The following is an 18,706-nucleotide window of genomic DNA, read 5'->3' as shown; positions in this document are numbered from 1 at the left end:
TTCCATCTCCATGGCCCAAAAACTTGTCTTTGTGAAAACTGTTACTTCCGCTTTCTCTTGTTTAATCTTCACTTACTTGATGGCTTCAAAGTTTGAGTTATGAAAGGTTATCTTATCTCACCAACAAACCTTAAGCTCCTTTAGATCAGAGGTCCTAGAGCAACACTTATAGCCAGCAGTGCTAGCCTCGCCTAGAACTTGCTAGACACTTTTCCAGATCCACTTGAGACTTAGTGATAAGGAACTCTGTAAATAAGGCCCAGTAATTTATTTTAGACCAATGGTAAAAATTCTTAAGAGTGTTCTGGAAAAGACTGATCTTTCTGCCTATCCAATAGATATCTCCATTTGGATTTTGTCTTATATTTGTCAATGAAAGGATTACAAAATGGTGATCAATAAAATACTCAAGGCTAATAACTGAGAAAGAAGTATGATGACAGTTCGAGTCAATAATCTAAGAGACCATATGTAGCAAAGTACATTTTAAAAATTAAATATTAGCACTCATATTAAAAACATAAATGAAAGCTCATGATCTTAAAATATGTATTTCTAGCACTTCCATTACAGTGTTCCAAAATATTTTGTCTAACATCACATTCATGTGAATAAAACTGATAAGCAATACTATTGCTTTTCTCTACTAATAGGAATTAGGGCTTCTCAGGGTCTAAAATCTTAGTTAGAAAAAAAGAATATGACTATAGAACATCATGTTTCCTTTTAAACAAGAGATGTTCAAAAATGTCTCATGCAGCTCTGAAAAGACAATAGAGCCAGCAGAGCCACCACCCTGCAATAATCTGAGCAAGATGAGCCATTACAGTTCATTTGAGTACATCTATGATAAGTCTGTACTCAGCAATGAAAAAGCAGAAATATACAAAAATGACATTGAGAACAAAAAAAGAATTATATTTTTACATTTTTTAATATTTTTATTTAATGGGTTAGAGAATTGACATAAAAATTTCAGTATCTTTTGTTTGATACATATTTTAATGTACAGTTTTTCTCCATAAATAGGAACAACAAGAAAAACAGCTACAGTGAATTTTAAGTCAACTCAAGAAAAGTTGGAGGTTTTTCTTGGTAGGTGAAATGAGTTTCAGCTCCTATGGTCATTGATAACAGTCAGTATTCAGGTCTAGTAGGGTGTAGAAATTGGTACATAAAGCAGTGATACCAAGAAGAGTTTCTGCTACCTCGACTCCTCTCTTTTCCCCTGAGAGAATGAAAATTCTGGAAAAATCTATCACAACTGGTGAGAAATCAAAGCCTCATGAGGAAAAGACTCACCATTCAGAACTAAGATTTGATAGGCATGGGGACTCAAGGGAGTTTCCATATAGCTAGCATAATACAAAAGCTTCCAGTGGCAGTTGATATAGCAACTAACCCTTGACTCCCAGAAAAAATTCAGGCTAGAAAACACTGGCCCATGCTTCAGTAAACTTAGAGATTCAGTAAGATCCCATGTGCTAACCAAAAATTAAATGTCTGATAACTCAGATTCTGCAAAATCAGCTAGTCTGAGACTGTTTTCTTTTCTCAGTCTGGCAATATTATCTTAACACTAAGAAAGTATGGACAATAGAAACGTATAAAACAAGGAATGTATAAACAAGTTTTAAAATAATGAAGACATAAGCCCATAGTATAAATATACTTTAATGTTTTAAATATAGGTATAAAAATTCTTTGGGAGTGAACATACACAAGTATACACATCTTTTGCTTTTAAAGTTTGTGAAGTTTCTAAGTAAAACTGGTAGAGATTTTATCAAAATATTTAGGAGAATTTGCTTAATTATATTGGAATCTGTATTTAAATATTTAAGATGATTTTATTCATAAAGTATATTCTATAAATAGTGTTTGAATGTATAGAAAAAATTAAACAATTAAGAAGATTAAAATGTAAGCATCAAAAAACTATCAACAGCCAGGCATGATAGCACATGACTATACCAGGACTTGGGAGGCTGAGGCAAGAGGATCATGAGTTCAAAGCCAACCTGGGTTACATAAGGAGTTTAAAGCTAGCCTAGCATGAATAGTGAAATTGTCTATGCATTGCCCTTCCCTCACAAAAATTAAAAAGGTACTAATTGTAGTGTTTTCCCTACATAAAAGATCATTGGTCAGTAAAGAGCCAATGAACAATGCTGCTCTCAGATTTTTTTCCAAATAGGAATCTTAAAATCTGAGCAGGTATCCAAGGATTAAAGCTTTGATTTCTCCTTCTCAATCTAGCTAAGCTTAGGGCCTATGTATACTCATTTTGGCTTACACTAAAATGCAGTGGAAAAATCGATAGAATAAATATTTTCCATTACCTACTTTGATTATTTTGAGTGTAGGAGACCTAAGAAAGCTCTATAACAAAGATGCATGAGAAAACATCCCCACACCATAAAAGTGAGGAGATAAGGCAGACTAACGCATGATGTAATTCTGTTTACCACTCCAATAAACATCAAATTCTTTACTGGGAACTCCATGGAGAAAATGTGTTCCTTTGTGTGTCCCTCCCCACAACAAAAGTAAATTTGGTGTGTGATGGCTATAACCAAGATTTAGTCACAGGGTTAACATTTCAATGTTTGTCTTTAAAAGTGGTAGTGGGTCAGTGTGACATGCTTTTTAGAGCATTATAACTCTAACTGGTTTAAGTTGACAATGATAATGACAAAAATGAAAACCTATTTACAAAACTGCCATGCCAGAAAAAGCAAACCTCTTATATAACAGCCCTGATCAATGTGTTAGCTACCCCCACAGAATATTCAATATTCCCACAAAAATGTCCTGCACAACAAAGGCTTGCAAACAGAGAGTGTCTTGGAGTATCCAGTAATGGGATTTGACAAGAGTCAGGCACTTTAGGCAGGCTCAATCAATGCTAATTGAAGCAGAAGTGATTCAAAGGCAAATAGGAGTCAATGAGATCCTTGAGAGGTGAGAGGAGGACTTTGGGATTGTAACTTTCTCCCTTTCTATTACCCCCTTATATTTAATTACTTGTTCAAGCCAGTGCACTGTAATTGGATTTTTGCCCATTGACCTTTGCCTGATCTTGTATGTTAGTCGAGTTTCTCCTTTAAAGGAAAAATATCTCATAATTTGTAAAGATGTCTGTTTCATAGGAAGGAAATCATTCTCTGGCAACTGGGTGTCAGATTTAAGATCTCTTTTCCTTTTCTTAATAAAACAGAGTATCAGGAAGACAAAGAAGAAACTAGTCTTGAAAGATACTGCTGTATTTTCTCGAATGCATTATCAGTTTTATAAATGACCAGCACCAGAGTTTTGCATTACCTTAGGATCCCCAACAAAAGCAGACCATAAGATGGGAATTTATTTTCAAATTGACTACCTACTGGTGTGGTGATCCTACAAAACACTGGTTGAGAAGGGAGCGCAGGAGATAGGAAAGGAAAAGCAGATATCAAAAGTGGATTCTCAAACTAGGTGCCACCATGGACAACTGGAGTGTCCCTCTTTGGGGAACTCAAAACCAGTCAGAACATGTCTCAGGCAATCCATCCCAGTAATATTTATATCACAACTCTCTTAAGACATTGGCTGTGGGCTAGTTATGAAAGGGGATGGGAACAAATGCCCCAGGACTAAGGCCTGTGATGTATAAGAGTGCACCAGTCTGGACAGGGTACCAACTGTAGCTGCTACAACTGCCTGCAAATGTGGGAACCACTTTAAATTCTAGTGGTCACTCAACCAGATAGTCCAAGCTGCCACCACTTGGATGAGCTCTTAGAGGAACTGGGAAGAATTTATTTCAGTCTTCTTTGGTAAAGAAGTTAGCAACAAAGGTTAGAATTGGTATCATTTTGCTAAAGAATCTAGCAGTGTTCCTTCTTCAACTTGGTACTTTCTCATTTGACCTTCCATAGTTCTTAGGCTCAACATTTCCATCCTCTAGGACCTCCTCCAGATGTGACACACTGAAAACTCCAGACTGTTAAATAACATATTTACTGTTCATATTGATTTCCACTCAGTCATTATATATTTGCTGATATCTTAGACAATAATTATAGACACATGCAGAAAAGGATAATAATTACCAGCACCAAATTACAAATGAAGACAACGAAGTTCCTGAGGTGAAGTGCAAAGTTCCAAGCTAGCAAACAATCAGACAAGATAGAGCTCAGCTGAGGAAGCAGCTGAACATGATGGTGAGGGGTGAGGCAGACCTGATTCATTCCAGATAGTCTTCCCACAAAACATGTGGCCTATCTCAGTTACCTCTCCACTTCAAGCCTCTTTCTCCCATAGACAATGGGGGTAAGAGGGTAACCTATTTTATGCAGCCATTGTAATAATTAAAGAAGCCAGTGTCTACAAATGTTTTGCCTAGTGCCCAGGATAATAGTAATAACAATAATAATGGTAACATCTTGTTATTGTACCATTTTAATCACTTCAAGATAAAAAAGAGAAAATGCTCTTTCTACTCTGAATGTCTTAGTATCCAGGGATAATATCACGAGACTATAATATATTCAGGAAAAAACTATTTGATTTGGTACCCACATAAAGTGGATTATCCTAGCTCCCATTTTTGCTTCATATTTTGGTTATCCCAAATCTCAAGTATAGTGGTAGAGATCACTGAGGCTTTCTCAAAAGTGCTTCCCACTAAAGTGCTGAATGCGGTCTGATGGGTCCATCAATGGGTTGAAGTCCTCCCCACAGTGAAAGGGACCTTCTTACCAGTATTTAGATGGATACTCACTGCTTAGGCATAGCATGGGCTGAATGTTGCAAACAGTTGGGAAAAGTAGTGTGTCAAATATCTTCATGCATGGTAAATCACTTTCTGTGAAAGGGACAGTATCATCTCTGTGAAGGAAGAAAGACATCAGCCCTATTTTATAAAAAGAGGAACTAAGAAATTGAGGTATTTGGCTATGTGGCCAAGGTAGTGCCAATTCTCATCTCCAGCCTTCCATCCCATGAATCCTCACATTTCTTTCCACTGACTTCAAGCAAGGAGGCCTAAGAAGCTACTCAGAGGTTACTCGGTAGACTCAGTCAAAGGCTACATATAAGGAGTTAACAACTTCATTCAATTCTTTAGTAATGATAAAACAAGTACATTCCAAAGTTCTTAGAACACATGAAGTACCATCTGTGTGATGTTCTTTACAGGCATTTATCAGCATGATTTTGGAAAGCATCATCATTCTCATTTGGTATGTAAGATATTGAGGTTCAAAGATTTTGTGGCTTGTCCTGATCTCATAGAAATAAATGAGGACTGAAGAATTAGAGAATGATGGTAGATGGCACTCATCACTAGAGAATATGCCACAAAGAGAGATGTTAGAGTTCACTATGATATGAAGAATAGAAAAGGTGACCACAAAACTCTGACCCCCATAGATACACAACAGATAGGGGAAGTGCACTTTTAAAAGAGTAATTCTGTTGGAACTAGCTGAGATCCACCAGCAGGTTAACTACTTCTAGATCTATTGTGAACTTCTTAAAAAACCACTAAGGACACAATTCTGCAGAAAACTGACAGAGACTTTGTTGATTAGTCAAATGAAGGGGTTTTATTGCAAAGCAGGCACAATTACAGGACAAAGTCAGATATACCACAATTTTTGTAAACCCATCAGAGAAGCATGCCTTGTTCTCTAATTCCTCCCAAGCAGGAAGACCTACAGAGAGGCCTCCTGAGCAATGCTGTCACTGAGGGCAGTTCATCTCCTATTCCTGTTTTGCCTTAGAAAATGGCATTTTGAAATGACCCAAAGTCACTTAGCTAACATCCAGGGTATATGAAAGCCACTTTTGACATTAATAATTTCCTTGCCATTCTAGCTTCAGGATCAGAAAGGAACTAAATTCCAGGCTGTAAGGTTTCTGTTCCTATGCAGTAGTGTAACATGTATATCAAAAAGTGTGCAAGAGCCCCAGGTATAATGTGTGTTTGATTATGTTTCAACTCCAAGTGGTATCACATTGAGATCTCTTCAGTAGGTAAGCAAATATGACTCTAGTCATTACCTGGATCCAAACTTTTAAAAAGAAAGAAAGAAAGGAAATGTATTTTTAATCTAAGGCTCAGTACTATTCAAATCAAACTACATGGCCCCATTTACTAGTTAACCTGGGACTGAAATTCAGAAAATCCTTAGGAACAGAATTTATTTATAAACAAGGCTAATTTCAGAACAGAATTATACCTCTTAAAGCAATTGCTTTTGACAATTCCCTGCATCAAGAAAAGAAAAAGACAAGGAGAAAAAAAAAAAAGGCATTCAGAACTGTGTGTTACTGAGGTGATGGCAAAGGAAAGAGTTCAACTCAGAATTGTGACTGAGAACTTCAGCATCCATCCAAAGAGAGGCTGGGCTTAAGCTGCACTCTAGATACTTCTTGCTTCAGCCGCTATTTCTGTCTTGCGGACCAGCAGTGTCTTCCTCATTGTCTTTTAGCAGCTCCCCAGGAGACCTGAGAAGGTGGTCCATCCTCTCTCTGGAGAAGAAGTGGGCTATGGAATGACACACAGGAAAATGTCCATCAGGCCGGGGTCCAAATAATCTGATAGTTAGGCTAAAAGAATCAAAGGGCAGAGGATAGAGTGGATGGGTTCTCACCTCCTCCCAGAAGTCTTCTCGCCTCCTCTTTGGAAAGGTGGTTTTATGTCTTGGAACAGCCAGTAGTTTGGAATCTTGGAGATCTTGCAGTGAGCTCATTGTGATATCCATCACCTTGTAGTCCATGCTACCTCTGTCAAGAAGAACATAAAATATACACACTGGCATCAATGGTCTATGGAACCTAGAGGAATAGACATAACAGAGCAACACAGATACACAGAAAGGAGGGAAGGGAAGACAAGAGGGAATAAAACTGAGAAAGGATACTCTACCTGCCACCTTTCCCTGGGATTCCCCTAGGCAGTCGTATCCTGGACTGGAGGCTTGAGGTGATTTCTAAGACCTCCCAGAGGTCTCAAAGGCCTGAAAGGTCGAAAGGCATCATTCCACTGCCATGTAGGCACCTGAACTCAAAATCAGCTCCTTGAGAACCTCAGCCAGCCTCGCCCCAACTCTCCTGTGTGGATCCTGTCACTGAAACACTACATAACAGAGAGCAAAATGCAGTTGAAAATTAGCAAAAGGTCTTCCTTGTTCCTTTGCTCTGGGATGGTAGTCAGGGAAAGGCCAGGGGGATGGGTTGTAGGTATTAATCTTAGGGTCTTTTCCTTAGTAGTTTCCATATTCAAGTCATCGAATGTCAGCTTCCACCAAGCAACAAAAGCTCTAAGCAGATTCCTTCAATCCTATTGTCCTTTGGTTCAATCTAGCATTGCTTGTAGATGCAATCATCAAACGATTATTTAGGACCTGGAGGAAGTTTTTATTCCAGCCAGACTTCCTGCCTGAGACAGAAGAACTCTAGACCTGGAGTGTGAGAAACAACTGGCTCCACCTTTGACCCTCTTTCTCCCCAGGTCATGGAAAGACCAGCTCTCTGACCCTCACAGAAGCCATCTTCCTACAACACAGGTAGATAGTGTACAGTAAAGAACCTATGCTGGGAATCAGAAATTGAAACACTACACAGGAGCACAGAACAAAAGGCATTCAGAGAAATTTATCCATATAAATTCAGTCACCAGTGGCATACCAAAGGGTACAGGTTGGTAGACACGGTCTATGTTGGGTACACATAGTAAAAGAAATGCCTTATATGTAGAGAATTAAAAATAGCAATAAACCTAAAATTCAATAGGCTTTGTACTATGACTATGCATTGGCAATTTTAAACAATGCAGATGGCCCTCCTTGTTCCATCACTGCAAATGCTCATGGTTCCTGGCCCCGCCTGGGCCTTTGTTTATGCTACTCCCTCTGGCTCCCATTAGTCCATATTTTACTTACATTCAAGTCCCATTTCCAGTGCTTTCTCTTCAATGAAGCCACTCAGGATCCTCTAATTTAGGAGTGATCCTTGTCTTCTCCTAATCCGTAGGGAAATTTGTCTACATCCTTTCACTTATACCTTACATTTAAATATGCAAATGTGTTGTCTTCCCTCTCAACAGACATTAAGACACAGACAAAAGTTTATGTAACTGGGGATGGGTCCTGAATTAGAATCTCAGTTCTCACTCTGAATTAGTTGTATAATGCTGAGTTATTTACCAAAACTCTTTAGCTTGTTTCTACATCTATAAAAATGGGAAACTAGCACTTGTCTCACAGGGTCAGTACATGCACACAAAATATGTAGCTTGAGATAACATACCCTTAACAGTTACATGTTTCTGTACTCTGCCTTAAACGGAAAATCTTATTATATCATATCTCTCCTCACCTTCCTATTCTAACAGTACTTATCAAAAGAAGTCAACAAAATGTGGAGGCTATTGAAGATGAGACCTAATGGTAACATAACAGCAAGATATCTTCATTTGGCTCCCTATTCGGCTGGGTTCCTTTCTGTAGTTTGCCCTATGATTTATAACAACTCTTCTTATTCAATATCTGGCTACTTTTTAAGGCAATATTGCTCAGAAATAACACATTCTGTTGTTCTTATATAAATACCAGTAGATTCATAAAAACAAAAAAACAATAAAAAGGAACCTGGCTCTATGATCAAACTCCAGTCATCTTTGCCCAAAATATTTGGAATATGGTTAAAGGGGCCCAAGCATTACCTGGTTTTTACCCTTTTGGGGTTTCTCAATAGCTTCTCAATCTTGACCCTCGTCCTCTTTGGGTCATGCAACTTCAACTGTCTGGTTTCATTTGTAAATAAAAGGCTGGAGGCCATACAGTTACAAATGCCTCAGGAGTATAAACAGCTAGGACTACTACATATAATCTTAAATATAACATTAGCTAGGGAAATTATTCACTCCTTTAATAAATGGGCTCCTTAAGGACACCCAAATTCAGCTTGAAGAAATTATATAATATAGTAACCCTCAAGAATAAGGAGTAAAAATAAGCAGGGATTTGTTACCCCACCCTAATCTTGCTTATCTTTGAGGACTAGATGCCTATAAACCAGAAGTTCCTGTTTAAGGGAGCTCCTTGAGATTGGGTGGATATAAGATTGCAGCTAGAGTGACCACCAAATAGCCTCTAAATTCATTATAATCCCATTTGCATACTAAAGGACCTACCTCCAGTACCATGCAAGTAGACAATTGTCATGAGAAGGACCCAAACAAACCATAAAAGGAGTGAAAAGACACCTATAAAGTCACACCTTTAATCCCAGCTACTTGGGAGTTTGAGGGTAGCCCAAGCAAAGTAAGAGAGACTCTGTCTCAAAAACAAAATACAAAACAAAAGGGCTGGGGATGTGACTCAAGTGGTAGAGCACTTGCCTAGCATGCACAAGGCCCTGGGTTCAATCCCTGGTAGTATAAAAAAAAAAACAAAAGTTTGTATAACACCATCTCCAAAATAATCAGAGCAAAATGCACGGGAGGCATGACTCCAGTGGCATGACTCTCTGCAGCAGTAGAGTGCCTGCTTTGTAAGTGTGAAGCCCTGAGTTCAATTCCCAGTCCCAGAGAGAGAGAAAGAGAGGAAAGAGGAGTCACCCGAATTCCTGGAAAATCTCCTACCCATTCCCAGAAAAGATATGACCTCATCTTTATCAATATATCCTACCCCTTTATTTTTTTTATCCTATAGAAATTGATTTGTGAGTTTATCTCCTACTTCTCTAATTTTTGGCCAAGAATAAAAGTATTCTTTGCCGCTCATGAAAATCAAAGAAAACTCATTTATAGAATACCTACAGTACAAAGTCTTGTTTAGAGGATAAAATGAGGGAATATGTGTTAAGTGCTTAGGTCAGAACCTGATGCATGGTATGTATTATAAAAACACATGTTAAATGAAATAATCTTCTTATTTAGTGTAGGACTCCTTTCCACCATGAAACATTCCAAATATAAATTATCAAGATCTGCTTCACCCTTCATCAAACTCCTTCCTGCTTTCTCTACACAGAGATGTGGAGTGTTTATAAGATCACATGATACAGGTAAGAGACACTTTCACAGTGTCTCAGTCCCAGGCTAATAACTCCACAGTATCCCAGTTCATCTTCATCTGGACAGTATGAGGAGCAGTCTCAACATTCTTATTTTACAGATGCAGCAACTGAGGCCCAGAGACATTAAATAACCTGCCTATTATGCACTGCTAGTAAACTTCAGGGCACTTCAGAACCTCCTGTGACAATGGAAATGTCCTGTCCTGTCAAACATGGTAGTCACTAGTCACTAAGATGCTCTCAAGATGTCATTACTCTGGCTGACGAGACAATTTTGAAATTTTACTTAATTTTAATTAACTTTAAATAGCTGCATGTATCCAGTAGCTATTACATTAGACAGTGGATGTTCATTCTATCTTAGAGACCACCTTACTGAGGCCCCTTGACTTTACCGTTGAAGTTACATGAGGTCATAGTAGAATACTTAAGAGTGGGAAACAAGGCAGTGAAGCATAAGAGCACAGGCTTTGGAGCAAGATACACATGAGTTTGAAACTTGAGTCCTGCTGCTCTCTGGCTGCACTCACAACACAGTAGTTAACTTTCCTGAGCATCAGATCACTTTTGTGTTAAGGAAACAAATTATTTCTAGGTCTAATGCAGTCATCAAGTAATATAGCATATGAGATAGTGCTTCAGACAACACATGGTACAACTTCATGTGAAGTTATTAGATACACACATATCTTATGTGAATTCCTCTATTTATGCTTGGTGAGCATGCAGCAGAGGACAGGGAGAGAAACTAACAATACAATAGTTGGTGGCAGAAATGTTCCACCTACATTCAACACTATATATATATGTATATATGTATATATATGTATATATGTATATATGTATATATATGTATATATGTATATATATGTATATATGTATATATGTGTATATATATATGTATGTATGTATGTCACAGAGTGAGCATGAGACAAAACACAGAAACATGTTTTGTGATTCTGAGGACTCTCAATCTTAGTGCATAATTCTAGTGTCTATATGTGATTTTTCCCCAATGATGTTAGACTCCAACCACCCCTCACATCCCTCCAAAGAAGGGTCCTTAATGTTAGTCCTTGCAGAACCAAGTGCTACACACAGGCTTCTTCTATGATCATTTTTGTAAGTACCAATCCTCCTCATCTGAGCCAACACTTACATGTATTTTTGTTATTACTGGTGCTTTCATAAGGACACATTCTTCATCCTCCTCTTTCTTCTCGTGCACGTCTGCTCTCTCTGTGTTGGTTTTCAACTTAACTCCCTCTAGCTGAAAACTCACTATTCTTTATGATGTTGAGGATGGGATTCTGCAGACCACCCCTTCCTGGGCCTTTGATTCCTGCTAGACTGTGAGTAGGGGGTGGCAGTGCATGGCTGGAGGTGGGTGAGGAATAGACTGGCTCCTGATTGATTTCCTGTTAACTTCTTTCATCTGGTAGCAGCAAGTGGCTCCAGGAACAGCCAAGAGCAATTGATTCCACTTTTCAGTTCCTCTGGATTCCCACCATCAGCTTCATTGTGCCTCTTCAGGTATACCAGAATATCCAGCACTCCATTGCCATTTTCAAAGAGGTCTGCATTCTCTTCTGTAAGGCCAATCCTCCAAGTTTTAAAGTTTTAATTGTTCTAATTTCTCTTCTTTGTCCTCCCTCTTCAGTCCTAGTGGTGTAGCTGCTTTCTGTAGTTTACTACCTCCATGAACCTCACAATCTATTTGCATCATTTGGATTGTTCAATATCAGGTTAACAATTTTTTTATTGTTTTATTATTCATATGTGCATACAAGGTTTGGGTCATTTCTCCCCCATGCCCCCACCCCCTCCCTTACCACTCACTCCGCCCCCTCCCTCTCCCCCCAACCCCCTCAATACCCAGCAGAAACTATTTTGCCCTTATCTCTAATTTTGTTGAAGAGAGAATATAAGCAATAATAGGAAGGAACAAGGGTTTTTGCTGGTTGAGATAAGGATACCTATACAGGGAGTTGACTCACATTAATTTCCTGTGCATGTGTGTTACCTTCTAGGTTAATTCTTTTTAATCTAACCTTTTCTGTAGTTCCTGGTCCCCTTTTCCTATTGGCCTCAGTTGCTTTTAAGGTATCTGCTTTAGTTTCTCTGCATTGAGGGCAACAAATGCTAGCTAATTTTTTAGGTGTCTTACCTATCCTCACCCCTCCCTTGTGTGCTCTCACTTTTATCATGTGTTCAAAAGTCCAGTCCCCTTGTTGTGTTTGCCCTTGATCTAATGTCCGCATATAAGGGAGAACATACGATTTTTGGTCTTTTGGGCCAGGCTAACCTCACTCAGAATGATGTTCTCCAGTTCCATCCATTTACTGGCGAATGATAACATTTCGTTCTTCTTCATGGCTGCATAAAATTCCATTGTGTATAGATACCACATTTTCTTAATCCATTCGCAGTGGTGGGGCATCTTGGCTGTTTCCATAACTTGGCTATTATGAATAGTGCCACAATAAACATGGGTGCAGGTGCCTCTGGAGTAACCTGTGTCACAGTCTTTTGGGTATTTCCCCAAGAGTGGTATTACTGGATCAAATGGTAGATCAATGTCTAGCTTTTTAAGTAGCCTCCAAATTTTTTTCCAGAGTGGTTGTACTAGTATACATTCCCACCAACAGTGTAAGAGGGTTCCTTTTTCCCCCCATCCTTGCCAACACCTGTTGTTCGTGGTGTTGCTAATGATGGCTATTTTAACAGGGGTGAGGTGGAATCTTAGGGTGGTTTTAATTTGCATTTCCTTTATTGCTAGAGATGGTGAGCATTTTTTCATGTGTTTTTTGGCCATTTGAATTTCTTCTTTTGAGAAAGTTCTGTTTAGTTCACTTGCACATTTCTTTATTGGTTCATTAGTTTTGGGAGAATTTAGTTTTTTAAGTTCCCTATATATTCTGGTTATCAGTCCTTTGTCTGATGTATAGCTGGCAAATATTTTCTCCTACTCTGTGGGTGTTCTCTTCAGTTTAGGAACCATTTCTCTTGATGAACAGAAGCTTTTTAGTTTTATGAGGTCCCATTTATCTATGCTATCTCTTAGTTGCTGTGCTGCTGGGGTTTCATTGAGATCAGGTTAACAATTTTAATTTTACATTAATTCCTTCTGCTAAAGGATCTGGTATTGCTTCTATCTCCTACCTGGGCCCCGTCTCATACACCTTTCCATTCCCTCTTCCACATACTCAGCTATGTTACTCAGTATACATACAAGCAAGTGTCCTAGCAATGCCCTGTGCTTTTCCCCCAGATAAAAAATGGTAAATTATAAATATATCCTGGCATTTCTGTTCTAGGTCATCTCTGCCTTGAACCTAAGTACAGGATAGGAAAAAAGGAACAGAGGTGTACCAGATATATCAGAGTATTTTTTTAAAATACTGGGGCTTGAACTCAGGGACTCAGACTTTCTAGGCAGGGGTACTACCACTTATGCCACCACTACCACCACACTTCAGCAGTCTTTTTGCTTTTTAGTTTGCTTGTCAGATAGAATCTCCAGCAAATTTTGCCTGGACCAGCCTCAGACCACAATTCTCCTACTTTCAGCTTCCCATGTAGGTGGGAATACAGGTTTGTGCCAACACAACCAGCTTGTTTTTGCGATTGGGTCTTACTAATTTTTGCTCAGGCCACAATTGAACTTCGAACCTCCTGTCTCCACCTTTCAAGTGCTGGGGTTACTGATGTGAATCAGCACACCTGGCTTAGATTATACAATTTTATATATTAAAAGAGTAATTAGGTCAGGCGCTGGTGGCTCACGCCTGTAATCCTAGCTACTCAGGAGGCAGAGATCAGGAGAATCATGGTTCAAAACCAGCCTGGGTAAAAAGCTCATGATACCATATCTCGAAAAAAAAACCTGCACCATAAAGGGCTGGTGGAGTGGCCCAAGGTGTAGGCCCTGAATTCAAGCCCTGGTACTATGAAAAAAAAAAAAAAGAGTAATTAACCCTATGCTGCATTCTCAGCAAGCTTAGTCTTAGACACATCTGCCAGGCAGATAACAATCAGGTAAAACACATCAACAATTCCAGAAACAAAGATTGTCTCCCATCTTCAGCCTGCTTTAGCTGGTACCCTACAACTGTGCCACTTGAGTCATACTCCCTTAAGGAATGGCCCAAGGAAGCCTAGGCTTGAATGTCATTCACTGTCACTTTATGCCTTCATACAAAATGGTTTCCTCAAAGCTCAAGTCCCCTTTCCCCTTCCCCCTCCAAACAAGTATTTTCATTAATACCTGTAAATATAGCAGAGGCTATTGATTATTCACCCAAATCCCTCAGGTCCTGCCAAATAACTGTGGCTCTTTGCGTGAAGGTTTTCTCCAAAGACCACTGTCTCTGAGCATGGCAGTCCAGAAATATCTCAATATTAACTTATTTTCAACCAAGAACTGATAGGAGTCCAGAGCAGAATTTTGAGGCAAATATTCTAAACTGTTTCCCAGAATTTTCCCATAGGTTTGAGTTCTAGATGTTCATAATAGCTAGCCTAGCATACCCTTTAGGGATGCTTTCCTTTCCCTCTCTTCTTACAGGAGTTTCCCATTCTTCTCAAATAAACTATGTGGAATGGCTCAAGTGGTAGAATGCCTGCCTAGCAAGCATGAGGATCTGAGTTCAAACCCTAGTACCACCAAAAAAAAAAAAAGCATTAAAAAAATAAATTACTTGCTTTCAAATCCTTGTCTCAGAGTTACTGCTGGGGAGCAAGTAATATAGTGGAAAACTACCTTTCTCTTAACTCTAATCACTTCTATCATTTCAGAAATGCTTTATGTAGATATATGTACACACAAGTATGTATTTCCAAGCTATGTTAACTGGATTTGTAAATAACTATGAACGTTCAGCTGACATTAGCATTTTTATATACTTTGCTATGTGCTGGTTCTGTCTCTCCTCTAAGTTGATAAGATGCTTAAAGGCCAGGAGTGCATCACCTCCTCCTCATATAAGTTTCCATGATCCCTGGTATGATGCTCTGCAGATTGAATATTCATTCAAAACATCAGGGCTGACAGACAAGAGACCACAGAGGTCAGGTCTATTTATCCCATAGGCTTGTCAAGGGTGAGGAAGCTCTTAAGAGAAAGAAGAAGTGGTGCTATTTCAATCCTTTGAAGGTTGAGCCTGGGAGCCTAGAACAGAAGACAGCATGGAGACAGAGCACCAAGCCAGGATACCAGAGTTGTATAGCACATGCCAAGACATGAGACACTGTATAATCATAACATGTTCTCCTAGCCTGTTTCTGAGCAAGAGGCAAGCAGAGCTTTATGCACTAGATAGACCAATGTGAGACCTATCCCTAAGAGATATTTTCTGAAATCCTGGGCCTTTGCTACAAATCAGGAGTGATTTATTTATTAAGTATCTCAAAGTGTATCACAGAACTGGGTATTAATAGGTGAGACCCAAACAGTTAAAGAGAAGATCCTATCTTGGCTCATCTCACACACTAGAAGTGAAAGGCTTATGGGATATTTAACAGCATCAGACAACATGAAGCTGATATCACTGACTACAAACACACTTATTGTTTCTGAGGGCTCTCAAACTTTATGGTGTCTTTGCTTGCCTATTTCTCTAGGAAAATAAAAAGTAAGGCTATCAAACATTCTAGACCTAGAATCTCTATTAAGTATTTCCCCAGGACCAAAGAATCTAAAGGGCCTTCTGAAACAAATGAAAGTAAAATGATACTTAGAGCAGAGTATTTTGTTGCATTATCTCTAAGCCTTTCTACAACTACAATCCAGATAAGATATTGATTAAGCAGATTATTCTGCATCCTCAACTTAGCCACTGAGTTCACTGTAATGCAGTTTCAGCTGTTCCTGGTTCAGAATAGGCCTCAAGAGAAAATGGCCACGAGAGAAATAATACACTCAGCACTTGGCAGAAACCTTGCCATGGCCCAGAAGCAGGGGTGCGCCTTCCCACAGAATGCAGCTACAATAAGCTGTGGGATCCCAAAAGAACACTTCTAAGGCTTTGTTAAGAAGGAAAGTGTACCAATACATGGTTTTATATAAGTAGGCTGATTGGGGAAACTCAATTCTATAGAAGCTTTCTAAAAATAATTCTCATTTGAATAGAAATCTCAGTCCTTTATAGAACTCAGACAATTTGTTTTAGTTTTTTTTTTTTTCCTGTTCTATGGAACTTGAAGAGGCCACAACAATGACAAGTAGACAGACCAATTCCTAATTCATCTAGAAATTAATTGTAAATAGAATTGCAAACAACTGTCACACTGGCCAGGAAAAAAGCCAGAATTAAGAAGGGCATGGTCTCCATAGGGGGGAGAAGAAGGAGGTGGGGGGTAGGGGAGAGAAATGGACCAAACAATGTACGCACATGTGAATAAATGAACAAAAAATTTTAAAAAAAGAAAGGGATGGTAGAGAAGTACAATGACAAGAAGGGACATCTAAGTATCAAATACTAAGAGACCCTTCACTTATTCTTCATAATCTTCCTCAAACTTCTGCCTCATATGCACAGAAATGCTTTATCTGACCATCCATTTAGGAACATTCATTTGCAGAAGTACTGAAAACAGACATGACAGCAAGAGCAACAAAGTCAAAGTGCAAAACTACATGATCTGGTCAATTCAAAAGGGTTTTGCACATTTATTTTAGGGAGACATTTATAGCAAAGTTTTCTCACATATACATGAGAAAATGCATTAACTGATGGAATGTTTACCTATACTCACCTTCAAAGCCATGTCTTCCTCAAAGAGAAGCATGACAAAAGGAAAAAATGAAACATATTCCCTACACTTGCTCTCTAGATTCTTTATATGCATGAGTATCATTACAGCATGAATATGATATTTCATAAGGCTAATAATTTTACTCACACATAAGGAAGACTTTTGCACTATAAGACTAGTATGACAAATATTCCACAATATCTCAAATTGTGCTCAAGTTTGTACTCAATTTATTGTTGAATGTTTGACTTGTAAGGAGTTATAATAAAGATTGCCCTTTGGTGATGTCACAATGTTTAAAGTGGCTGAATATTAAAGAGCACCTTGGCTGAAATCAATTCTAATTCTGTTCAGTTTCCACTCCTAAGGAAGAGTAATATCTATCCTCCTTGGTTTTGTATCAGTTCCTTTTCTTTACCCCCAAAAGGCATTTTGACTTTGATAATCTCCAAGTGTCATTAATCAGAAATGAATAAGAGAGTATTGCTGAGTGTGTTTGTTATGCTGATGATGCTTCAAGGAATACCAAAGATCATATTTAATATTTGTGTACACATTTCTGACATGGACAACAAGAGTATGACTCCCTGAAAGCAGAGTCAATTCATTGCACATAATCCTTTAAAACCTCATAATGCCTAGCTGAGGTCTAGAGACTAAGTTAAAGTGACTATATTTTCCAAATTAAAAATCTTGGGATTCAAGATGGTGACTAGGGTGCAGAAGCAGACAGCGTAAGCTCTGTGAATCAAAAATCTTGCTGAGATGCTGGAGCCACACTTGGCAGAAATAAAACACCAAAGAGAATCAAAACTTCAACACCCTGAACCCCTAGCTCATAGAAAGCTTCTCCATGGCACGTTACACAGAGAAAACAGGAGGGCTCCTGCTCCAGGCACTGGCTCCAGATCTGCTTGGGAGACATTCAGCAGACCAAACAGGTGAGCAACAAGTGTTATGTGGTATTCCACCAGCCACCCCCTGGATTAACTAGGATAGCCCCCCGGGCAAACTGACAACCCCCGCAAAAAGAAAAAAACTGAATAAACAATGAACTGAAAACTAGCACACAGCACAGGGGGGCAGGAACTGAAAGTACACCAGAGAAGGGGGAAGGGGCAAGGATCTAATCTCCACATGAACTTCAGTAAACAAATGGCTAGAAAGGAAGAAGGGCCAACAGCAGGCGGGTGATAAGCCATTGCCTGAAATAGGGCAGGTAGTGGTCCACAAAGTGCATCTCCTGAGCCAGTGAGCAACATCCAAAGTTAAATGCACTGCAAAATTGAAAAACAATCAGCATACCATCACAACATGCTGACAACAGGGGGCCGGCTGATGGATCACTGACCTTGCTCCAGAGAAAGGGGGCAAGGCAAAGAAACAAGCCCCCAGTAATCAAGCACAGTGAAAACCCAACCCTAAAGCAGGACAGCTGGTGGGCTACAGAGCTGATTCTGGAACTGAAACTGCCAAACCCCAATGAGGGAGGAGCTGACCAAGCAGCTGCCTCTGAAACACAGAAGTAAAAAACAAACAAACACTACCCAACCACCTGGTGAGACTACAACAGAGCTTCTGCTTAAATACCAACACCAGGAGTGGATGCTGGAGGAGTAACACCAGAACTTAAACTAAGACTGAAATTCTATTGTTCCTGAACCTGGAATTTTTATTTGTTTGTTTGTCTGTTTGTTTTGTTTCTTGTTTGTTTGTGTTTGTTTGTTCATCTCTCCCCGTTGATTTCTTTGGACTTTTTTTTTTGTTAGTTTTACTATTGTGAATTAGCTAATACTAAATTACAACCAGACTAGGGACAGAAACAGCACACACACACTTACCTAAAAACCCAATACAGCCATAAAAGAAACTTAAA

The 18,706-nt window shown here is 39.0% G+C and overlaps 1 protein-coding gene and 1 long non-coding RNA gene across 11 annotated transcripts in view; both read right to left on the bottom strand.

Annotated features, from left to right (window-relative positions):
* Rbms3 (RNA binding motif single stranded interacting protein 3) overlaps positions 1-18,706 on the bottom strand; it is a 1,393,896-nt gene that overhangs the window by 1,208,479 nt on the left and 166,711 nt on the right. The gene's annotated exons all lie outside the window — the stretch shown is intronic.
* LOC141423322 (uncharacterized) overlaps positions 980-18,706 on the bottom strand; it is a 132,802-nt gene continuing 115,075 nt past the window's right edge. For 2 of the 4 annotated variants that reach the window (XR_012448098.1, XR_012448097.1), the window contains exons 2-4: positions 6,920-7,010; positions 6,645-6,777; positions 980-6,538 (exon numbers count right to left, since the gene is read on the bottom strand). This is a non-coding gene — a long non-coding RNA (uncharacterized lncRNA). Of the gene's footprint in view, positions 6,539-6,644; positions 6,778-6,919; positions 7,130-18,706 lie in introns of all 4 variants that reach the window. The other 2 variants (XR_012448096.1, XR_012448099.1) reach the window with 2 other exon arrangements.

The sequence above is a fragment of the Castor canadensis genome, chromosome 5 (genome assembly GCF_047511655.1).
Source record: "Castor canadensis chromosome 5, mCasCan1.hap1v2, whole genome shotgun sequence".
Lineage (NCBI taxonomy): Eukaryota > Metazoa > Chordata > Mammalia > Rodentia > Castoridae > Castor > Castor canadensis.
This window is presented reverse-complemented; position numbering and strand designations above follow the sequence as displayed.